Raw genomic sequence first — 10708 nt, 5'->3', positions numbered from 1 at the left:
GTGTCGCCATGAAGGGAATCCTAAGCTATGAATACATGCCCCCCAACCGAGGTTCACCTAGCAAAGTGCGAAGTAGCAGCCCCCCCCACACACACACACTTTCAGTCGGCGAGCCAGAGAGGCATATCTCACCAAGAGGGATCGTAAAACGGGCCAAGAATAATCCACCTTGGTCGTACAACTTCTCTCTTGTTGTTGGTCAAAGTGATGGCCGTCCATGTGACCCTGGAGATGGCTAGCTCGCCAATAATCACGCAAGTAGCTAGTCCCCGAAGACAACCACTGCATGCGTGTGGCCCAAACATATATATGGAGAGGTGTGTTTTTGAGTAACAATGGCACAACTTTGATGTGGCACCGTGATTTCAAACTAGAAATCCCCACACTAAGTGAGGGTTAGGTTGATGATGCATATGTATGTTACACCACACTTCAAGCCAACGACGGGGATTCATGCATGCATGCATGCGCTCAAACTTAATTAAGTCTGAATCTCACCATGACCTATACTACGATAACATGAACCAAATGAAGAATCCACCATGGTAACCTATCTTGTTGTCGGTCAACGTGATCATGGATGTCCACGAGGGCCCACGAATATATAGGCTTGTCACCGATAACCACGCGAGGGAGTGTACCGTTCGAAGGAAACCACTACATGCATATGTATGGGGGTGATGCGTGCATGCATGTTTGAATACCATTTCACAACATTGACATGGCGCGTGCGTTACAAATTATACACTAGCTCCCCACACAGAGCGAGATCGTTTCATGACGTGTCGTTGTACTAGCCACTTCGACTCGATGGGAGGGATTCATGTGTACACATGCATGTGTGTGTGCTCAAACTATATCATGCATGTCATCCCAGAGCATGACCTATATATATATATATATATTACAAGCAAAAAAAATCCCCTCCTAAGTCAAATTAACCTCTCTTGTTGTCAGGCAAAAAGTAGTGATGGACCAAGTGGGCCCACAGATGGAAAGCATCGATATCGCTGATAAGCGCTTAAATGGGTGCGAGAGGACAACGACCACCGCTTTGCATGTGGGCCAAACATATATATGTTGAATACCCAAAATGCACAACTTTGATGTGCCACATGCCTCAAAAACCGTAAACCATGCACCCACACAGAGCGAGGTTCATGAAGCATACTACATATGATGGTCCCCTTCCCCCCTCTTCACCACATACTATATGCTCCTGCCGTAATATGTACAACCCAAAAGAATCCTCATCGATGGTGAAATTAACTAACCTCTCCCGATGTAGGTCAAAGTGATGCATGCATGCATCGACGATGGCCTCATGGGCCCACAGATGGAAGCGTCACACGTGAGTGTCCTACCTAGGATAACCACCGCGTGCATGCATGTGGCCCAAAGAGGCGCTGTGTGATGTTTGAATAGCCAATTTCACAATTTTGATGTGGCACGTGCCTCGAAAACCGAAAATTCCCAACACTGACTGAGGTGTACTTGTTCACGGACGCGTACGTATAGCATATATGCTAGTCCCCTCCCACCTCTTCGACGCGTACTATATACCACCATAACACAAACAAAGAAGATTCTACCTTGCTTGTCAAATTAACCTCACTGGCGGCTGTTCGTCAAAGTGATGGACGATGACCTCGCGGGCCCACAGAAAGCGTCACACGCGAGTATCGAGTGTCGTGTAGGATAACCATCGACTGCATGTGGCCAAAACATGTATGTATGAAAGGGTTGTGTAATGTTTTAAATAACGAATTCACGACTCTAATGTGGCACCGGCCTGCCTAACAAAATGGCCAACCCACACGGTGGCTCACAACTCGTAGTGTACTGTGAGCCACCCGCCACCCCCAGACGCACACACCCACACACACATCGTGAATCCACCGCAACTACTATGCATGTTAAATTAATTATCCAGCGGTGAACATATGTTACCAAAGGAGGGATGTTTTAACTTCAAAAAAATCACAAAGATCATTAAGACGTTTTAGTACATTAATTGATAGATTTTCTATGGGTATAATGTGCAAAAATCAAATTTGAGCTACATGCACACGTGACAGTGCACCTAAATGGATTGCAAAAACACATGTGTCTCACTGGGTGCATGTTTACTCCCCGTGCAACAAATTTCAAACATTGAGAATCTTGATTTTTAAATTCTAGTACATCCAAAACTTATTTGAAGTTCATGAAACTTATCATGTTGTCATATGGACACCAATACAAAGTGGCATTGTACTTTTTTTTGTCAAATTTGAGACCAGTTTTGATGTAATCTATATCTAATTACAAACGGGAGATTATTAATAATTGGGAACCAATATCCCAAACGGATTATTTAGTTGAACCGTGAGCGTTAGACCAACAATGGATATGTGCCATGCTTCGGTGAAGCAATAAAGCAGCAGCATTAATCATCCAAAAAGAAAAATAGTAGACGTGCCGCCGCGCGGCCAATGTGATGTGCGAGTAGGCGTGAGTTGACGGGACGCATGCGAGCAGTCCGCCGCGCAGGAAGACCGGGAGGCGTGCGTGCAGGTGTGTGAATTGACGGAGGCGTGCTCGCTGCGTAGTGTCATCGGGAGGCATGCCAATAGCTGTGTGAAACTTTGGTAGGCATGCAAGCAGTCCGGTGCACAGGCTCACCGGGAGGCAAGCCATCGGTTTGACCGCCGCCCGCCTCTCTCCCACAACTCCCAGTACTCCATATTAATGGTGTGCCCGAGCGGCCGCACCCCCCATCCTTGCCACACACACAATCCTCTCTCTCCGCTTGTATCCTCGACGCCGCTCTCAGTCCTCAAAGCCGTCAGTGTATGAGGATGGCGCCCAAGCGCCCCATCGGAGGGAGTGGCAATGCCGGGGCTGCTAAAGCACCGGAGCACGGCGTGGAGATGGAGACAGAGGTTGCCGTCACCGCCGGCGAGTTATCGCTGCACCCTGACGTCATCGACGGCGTCGAGCTTCCACAGTCGGAGGCGGAGTTCCACACTGACTCTGGTAACGACCCCGGTGACGACTCTGACGACCACTCCGGCAACGACTCCGACAACGACGGACAGCTGGTTAGTCATCTATACCCATTTATGTGTCAAATAGATCATAGGGTTTCTCTGGTTACTCCTGCCTCCCCCTTTTTAGAATAGAAATACTATGGTTATGTTCTCCCAATCCATGAAATCTGAGTAAGTTTTGTTAGATCCGTGTAGTGTATTGATTGTTTGAATGGTACAAGTGATAAGTGATTAGTTGTTTCATCCGTGCAAATGATTTCTACTAGTAATCCTACTAGGGTTAGTGTTCATGCTAATAATTCCTAACCAGGACTTGACAATTGATTTGAATGACCTACATATGTTTGTGCCATTATTTTCTTCAAGATTGGTCTGTACATAGACGACTGTGCTTAAAAATCGAACCATAATCTCTGGATATGTATAAATAAGTAGCCATAAATTCCTAATCCCACTTCACGGCATGCAATCATTGATTTGATGCCAAATTTGTTTTACTATTCGTATAGGTGCTGTCTGACGATGTGGACAGCGAGGATGAAGATGGCCAGAGGAGGTACAAGAGGCAAATCCTGAAGGAGCTTTTGTGGGAATGCATAACAGGCGTATTAGGACCTGGAACGGCGGATATCGATGCTCATTTTGCAACCACAAGCTTCATGACGCGTATCTAAGTGTTCTGGCGCATGCAAGAGGACGGGCTGTTGGCTCCTTCAAGCAGAAGTATTCTTGCAGGGTGGCGCACGGCACGTACGCCGAGTACCTGGAGAAGCTTCAGGATCGTGCCGCATGTGATGAGATGTGGGATCGAACTATGTACGCTTGAGTATGCTTAATGGCGGTTGAACTATGTACTTATGGTTGAACTATGGTTGTGTACGTGTACGCTTATTATCTATGTATGAGTATGTTTAATCTATGTTTACGTATGTCTAACCGTGGGATATGGATGCAATCGGTTCGGTTGATGGAATCTACCTCCGTCTTGGCTTATTGGTCCCCTTTGTAATTTGTGTTAAATTTTGACCAAAGGTTTAACTGACAAAATGTTAGTGTAGGTCAGCAAAAATTATATCGTTGGATGGGTATTTGAGCATAGTGTTCAGTGATATAATTTTTGGTGACATGCATAAACATTTCTTAGTTAAATATTTAGTCAAAATTTGGTAAAAATTACAAAGGGGACCAATAAACCAGGACGGAGGTAGTACGTCAATCACACACGGTTCCCAAAATTGGAACCGTGTGCAATGACTTTCATTTTGCCTGTCGCGTCAATCACACACGGTTGGCTCTAGCAAACCGTCGCCTCCAAAATTCTTTGTGGGACAGAAAACCCTCACCACCCAATTCAAAAAAGAAAAAAGAAAACCCTCACCATCCCCACATCACAAAAACCCTCACACCGCCCGCCACCCCCTCCGGTCCCCATTCACACCTGCACAAGCTCCTCCGCGTCTATGCATGGCACCGCCTATCACGGCGGTAAACACTTAGCTCGACACCTACCGCTGGCGCCAGGCTGCCGGCATAGCCCACCGCATTTCGCCACTTCCGCTTGCCGCCGCCTATCGCCATCGACTTTCTCTACGCTGCTCGTAGTCGATCCAGATCCACTCGGTTGGGGAATCTACCGTACTGAGGGTTCTTTCTCATGGACAACAAGGTAACTAATTTAATGAGATATTATCTCATCTCTTATCCCACATCATCTGCCTCCTTTAATCACCCGGCCAAAATCGCCGTGAATTCATTTTTATTCGAGCTGGTTTGAGGGTTTTCTTCGGTTCATAGAGTGTACAGTGCGCGGACACATCAGGACCTTGCGGCCTCCGCCAGACATTCCACCTCACCGTACCAGATGACTTGAGGATGCTCACGGTATGTTCAATCTCACACTAAATCGGCTGGCATGGCCTACTTTCCTGAACATATTCTAAATATTACTACATTTGGATAAAAGGTGCCACATGCACCATATATGTCAAAGGGGATTTTTTCCCCTCTTCTTTCTATATTAGGCAAATTAATGATGTATTGTTCTTTCGATTACTCTCATATTTCCATGACATCATATTTTCCCTATTTGTTTAATTATAAATTTTTGTCCTTCGATTTCGACTGCTGTACAGTTCTTTTAGTTTGGGCCCGTGTTTGCATGTTACCATATTTTCTTTAACAATCCTACCATTTTCTACAGCGCGTCCCTTGCTATGCAACAGAATCTGTAGTGCACAATCTTTCCCTTTACATAAATCAAGACTACGGGGATGTCATACTGCACACAAACCATGGATTTACAATTACTGTAAGACTTGATGAACGTGATGACTCCTATTTTGGCACTGGCTTTTGGAAAGAAATTTCTAAGTTTTATGAACTGAAAGCTGGCACTATAATTGCACTGCACATAAAAGGGCCTGGTCATGAGATATATGGTAACTTCCCCGACGATATCATCCGTCTAGACTTTGTTTGAAGTAAGTTTTCTTTTCAACTATCTTCATGTTGACTTACCCAGCAATATCAAATGAATTGTGTGGTATTTAAGCAACCAACTGTTATTCCCTTTTCTTACTATATTCCTACCTAATAACTTCTAGTTACATATACACTTTTCTATTGCCCTGTTTTAACAAAATATTCCCTGTACTCCCATTTCTATTAGAAAACGCCGCTGACAAGGAGACTCCGGAGGAGTACGGGGCTGCCAACAAGCGGAGGCGGGGCGAGCTAGAACCGCAAGCGACTCCAGCAGGCCTAGACTTCATCAACAGCCTCCCCGATGATATGTTGTCAGTCATCATCTCCCTCCTCCCAATCAAATATGGGGCGCGAACAACTGTCCTTTCCCGGCGGTGGCTATCGGAGTAAATGGCCACGGGTAGCCTAACCGACTGCCCCTGGTTCTTCTGAAAAAATTATCAGGCCTTCGGGCCTCAAAGCACTCCGAGCATTGGGCCGCCTTCCCTAGCCGGCTACCTCTGAAGCCGACTCCCGGAAGGCGACCCAGCCTCACCAACTCCTCCCCAGGACGACTACGGGGTGGCCGACTCCAAGAAGCCCGCCAAGAAGGACGCCGACTCCTAGGAGCCGGCCGAGACCATAACCACCAAAGCTGTTCCCACATAACGGCGACACGACGGGGTGTGGCCACAGTGCGGCCCACTACCCCCAAAGCCCGAGGCGGGCATGGCTACAGGAGGCCGTACGGGACGGCCGTCTCCCGTGCGGCTCGGCACTGTAGCGATGCTGGCCTCGACGTCACCCACGACCGACTCCCGTACGACCCGCGGGCGACGAGCCCCTTCAGCCAGAGAGAGGCGTGAAGGCGGCCCGGCCTTTCCCAGTCGGCCAAGAGCGTAGCCGGCCTCCAGAAGCCGGCTACTCCCTTCCTCGAAGCAGGAGCCCCATTAAGGAGACAAGACGAGGTAAGGCTACAGTGAGAGCCCCCGAGGCGGCCCACTGTAGCCACGCTTACCTCGACAAAGCCCTCGTCATCAGAGGCGCGGCTACAGTAAGTAGCCGCCGACAAGACCCTAGGCGGTGGGGCCGGCCTGTCGACCAAGTAGCCGGCAGCTGGCGGGACCCACCAGCCGGCGGGACCCACCAGCCGGCGGAGAAGCCGGCGAGCGTAGACACTGACGGCTGGGACCAGAGCCCAGCCGGATTACCATTGTACCCCGGGGGGTAGGCCTATATAAACCCCTCGGAGCACCCATGCAAAGGGTTGGCCTCTAAGCATAGTTGGCTTCCAAGCATAGCGCACACACCATAGATAGAGGGAAGCAAGAGCTAGCCTTGTTCTTCTTCTCCCTTGATCCCAAACAGCTCTAGGAGCGATTGTAGCTACCCTTTCTCGATCTAGTGATCATGCGGAGACCCCGCAGAGCAGGACTAGGGGTGTTATCTCCTCGGAGAGCCCCGAACCTGGGTAAGATCCGCCGGCGTGCATGTCTTCGCCTCATCCCGTTTCCGGGCACCGGCGACGTTTTATTGGCTCCCACAATGATAAGCCATCCCTTGGCATATGTCGCACCAACCACCCGACATTTGGTGCCCACCGTGGGGCCAGGTGCACCGTCGTCCGGAGACCTGTTCTGGACGGGAACCCTCTTCCTCCCCCGCGAGCGCAGCCAGCCTACTGCGCCCGATGGCGTTTGCCTCGACACGTTGCGAGGCGTCGACGACGCCTGCGCAGCGAGCTGCCTCGCCGATCTGCTCGGCGAGACTCGCATCTCCGATGAGCCTGCGTCCGACGCAGGCACCGACTACCCCGAGAGCCGCCTCGTCAGCCTCCTCGACCAGCTTCACGTCTCCAGCGAGCCTGCTGCAGATGTGGAGTCGGTCGGCTCCACCGACCCGATGCTCGTCCCCTCCGACACCGCATCGCTTGACGCCTACCTCTCCAACGTGGTGTTCTTCGACGACCCCCTCCCTCGAGCTGACAGCGGCAGCAGCGCTGTCACCGAAGTGCTGGTCATCAGCCACGTCGCCAACCTGGGCGAGAACGCCCACGACGCCCTGCAAGCGGCAATGCACGACCTCTCCGTCCCCATCCCGGCCGATGCCGACGCCGAGACCCTGGAGGCACGCCGCATTGCCCTCATCGCGGAGGGCCAGAAGATAGCCTCCATGAGACACCTCACCGAGGCCCACCAGCGCGAAGTCGACCGCGCCGCCTTCGGTACGCCGCCGCCTAGCAACCCGAGCCGAGCCGGCTTCGTCCAGAAGCGCGGCGCGGCCGTTGCCAGCATGCTGGGCGCAGATCGCCCCGTCTACGCCACCCCGCTCGAGAATCTGCGAGCTGCTCAGGCGGCTGCAGAGGAGCTCAATGGGCTGGGAGCCGACGAGCTCCCCTGCATGACAAGACGGATCCAGCAGCTGAACGACGCGGCTGCAGAACGGCACGAAGCCGGCGCCCGTGCTGATAGTCATCCCCCGCGCCGGGAGCACGCCGCGACGTCCCGCTCGCCGACTGCGAGCGGCGCGCGCCAGAAGAAAGACAAGGAGCCGGCTGCCAGCCGCAGCCGGACTCGCATCACCATCGAGCGCGACGCGGAGGGCCGCCCTCGAGCAGTAGAGCACCAAGGAAACCTGCCTCCTCCCCCGCCTCGAAGAGAAAGACGCCTCACTCCGCCGCCAGTCACGCACCCGACTCTTGGCGACCGGCTCGGCCGCCGAGAAGGAGTCGGCAAGAACGACGCCCGCCACAGGATCGACCGCCTTGCTCGATCCTTGGCGTTAGAAGAAGAAGACGATGTCGGCCCGCCATGCTTTGGCCCCCACATCCGTGACGAGCCCTTCCCTAAAGGGTTCTCGCTCCCCAGAGACACGCCCATGTACAACGGCTCGGTGAAGCCGGAAGACTGGCTCATCGACTACTCCACGGCCGTCAGCATAGCCAACGGCAATCGGCGCGTCGCCATGAAGTACGTCCCCCTCATGCTGCAAGGCACGGCACGCACATGGCTCAACAGCCTCAAGCCCTACAGCATCAACAGTTGGCTGGACTTCACCGAAGTCTTCGTCCGCAACTTCACTAGCACCTACAAGCGGCCTCCCAAGCCTCGCCACCTCTCCCTCTGCGTCCAAGGGCCCAACGAGTCGACCCGCGACTACCTCACGCGATGGGCCGAGCTCCGCAACTCCTGCGAGGGAGTGCACGAGGTCCAGGCCATCGAGTACTTCACCGCCGGGTGCCGAGAAGGCACCCTCCTCAAGCACCGACTCCTCTGCGACGAGCCGGCTACCCTCGACGAGTTACTAGTCATCACCGACAAGTACGCCACCGCCGACTCCTCGATGAAGACCGAGCTCCGAGTAGACGCCTCGGGAAAAGGTGATTACTCCGGCTCCCAAGACGCCGGCTGGCGACCCTAATCGGCGCCCCTACCAGAACGACCACAAGCGCAAGGGCCCCATGCCGACTTCCTCCAGTCGGCAGGTGGCCACAGTTGAAGACGAGCAGCCCGAAGATCGGCCCGCTCCTAAGAAGAAGGGTGGCCGGCCGCCTTGGCAGCCGTCTTTCTCCTACGAGCAAGCTCTTGATGCCCCCTGCAAGTTCCACAGCGGCGCGAAGCCGTCCAACCACACAACCCGGAAATGCCACTGGCTCACCCGCATCACCAAGGGCGAAGGGATGTTGCCGCCTCCGGCCTCCCGCCCCCCCAGTAGCCGGCGGCTCGGCCGGCAGTCGGAGCCATCCAAGATGAATTTCCCGAAGAGCACGCCACCTACGTCGTCTTCACAAGTCAAGCCGACGACAAGCGCAGCCGACGCCGGCAGCACAAAGAAGTGAATGCAGTCGCCACTAGCACTCTCGAGTTCATGCATTGGTCAGAAAAGCCGATCAGCTGGAGCCAGGCCGACCACCCAGAGGTGATGCCTTCGCCTGGCTCCTATGCAATGGTCTTGGATGTCACCCTCGCGACAGAGAGGCGAGCTACCAGATTTTCCCGCGTCCTGATAGACGGCGGAAGCAGTATCAACATACTGTACCGCGATACCATGGAGAAACTGAACATCAAAGCGAAGCAGCTCATGCCGAGCCGCACCGTCTTCCATGGTATCGTACCCGGCCTGTCTTGCTCTCCAATCGGCAAGATCAAAATGGATGTTCTCTTCGGAGACAAAGATCATTTTCGCCGGGAAGCAATATGGTTCGAGGTAGTGGATTTGGAGAGCCCCTATCATGCATTGCTTGGCCGACCTGCTTTGGCCAAGTTCATGGCTGTGCCCCACTACGCCTACCTGAAAATGAAGATGCCGAGCTCGAAGGGGATCATCACGGTAGCCGGCGACTACAAGAAGTCCATCGAGTGCGCCATGGCCAGTAGCCGGCTGGCCGAGTCCCTCGTGGTGGCAGAAGAGAAGAAGATGTTGGAACGGGTTGTGGCCATGGCCGGCAAGCAGCCGGCCTTGTCCCCCAACCCCAAGGATTGTGATGCGTAGGGCTCCTTCCAGCCTGCAAAAGAGACGAAGAAGATAACTCTGGACCCGGAGCACCCGGAGAGGTTCGCTGTCATTGGGGCGAGCTTGGACAGTAAATAGGAAGGCGAGCTCGTCGACTTCCTCCGTGAGAATCGAGACATCTTTGCATGGTCCCCAAAGGACATGCCGGGCGTCCCGAAGGATTTCGCCGAGCACAAATTACATGTCCGAGATGATGCGAAGCCGGTCAAGCAGCCCCTCCGCCGACTGTCAGAAGAGAAGCAAAGAATTGTGGGAGAAGAGATAGCCCAGCTCCTTGCAGCCGGCTTTATCATGGAAGTGTTCTTTCCAGAGTGGCTTGCCAACCCAGTTCTGGTTCTGAAGAAGAATAACAAGTGGCGTATGTGTATAGACTACACTAGTCTGAACAAGGCCTGCCCAAAGGATCCGTTTGCCCTGCCACGGATTGACCAAGTGATAGACTCCACAGCCGGATGCGAGCTGTTAAGTTTTTTGGATGCATACTCAGGGTATCATCAGATCAAGTTGGACCCAGCTGACCGCCTGAAGACTGCCTTCATCACACCCTTTGGAGCTTTCTGCTACCTGACAATGACATTCGGCTTGAGAAATGTCGGTGTCACTTTTCAGCGTTGCATGCGGAAATGTCTCTTGAAACAACTCGGCAGAAATGCCCACGTCTACATAGACGACATTGTGGTGAAGACAGAGAAGCGCGGTAC

This window comes from Triticum aestivum, chromosome 1D (genome assembly GCF_018294505.1).
Source record: "Triticum aestivum cultivar Chinese Spring chromosome 1D, IWGSC CS RefSeq v2.1, whole genome shotgun sequence".
Lineage (NCBI taxonomy): Eukaryota > Viridiplantae > Streptophyta > Magnoliopsida > Poales > Poaceae > Triticum > Triticum aestivum.
This window is presented reverse-complemented; position numbering follows the sequence as displayed.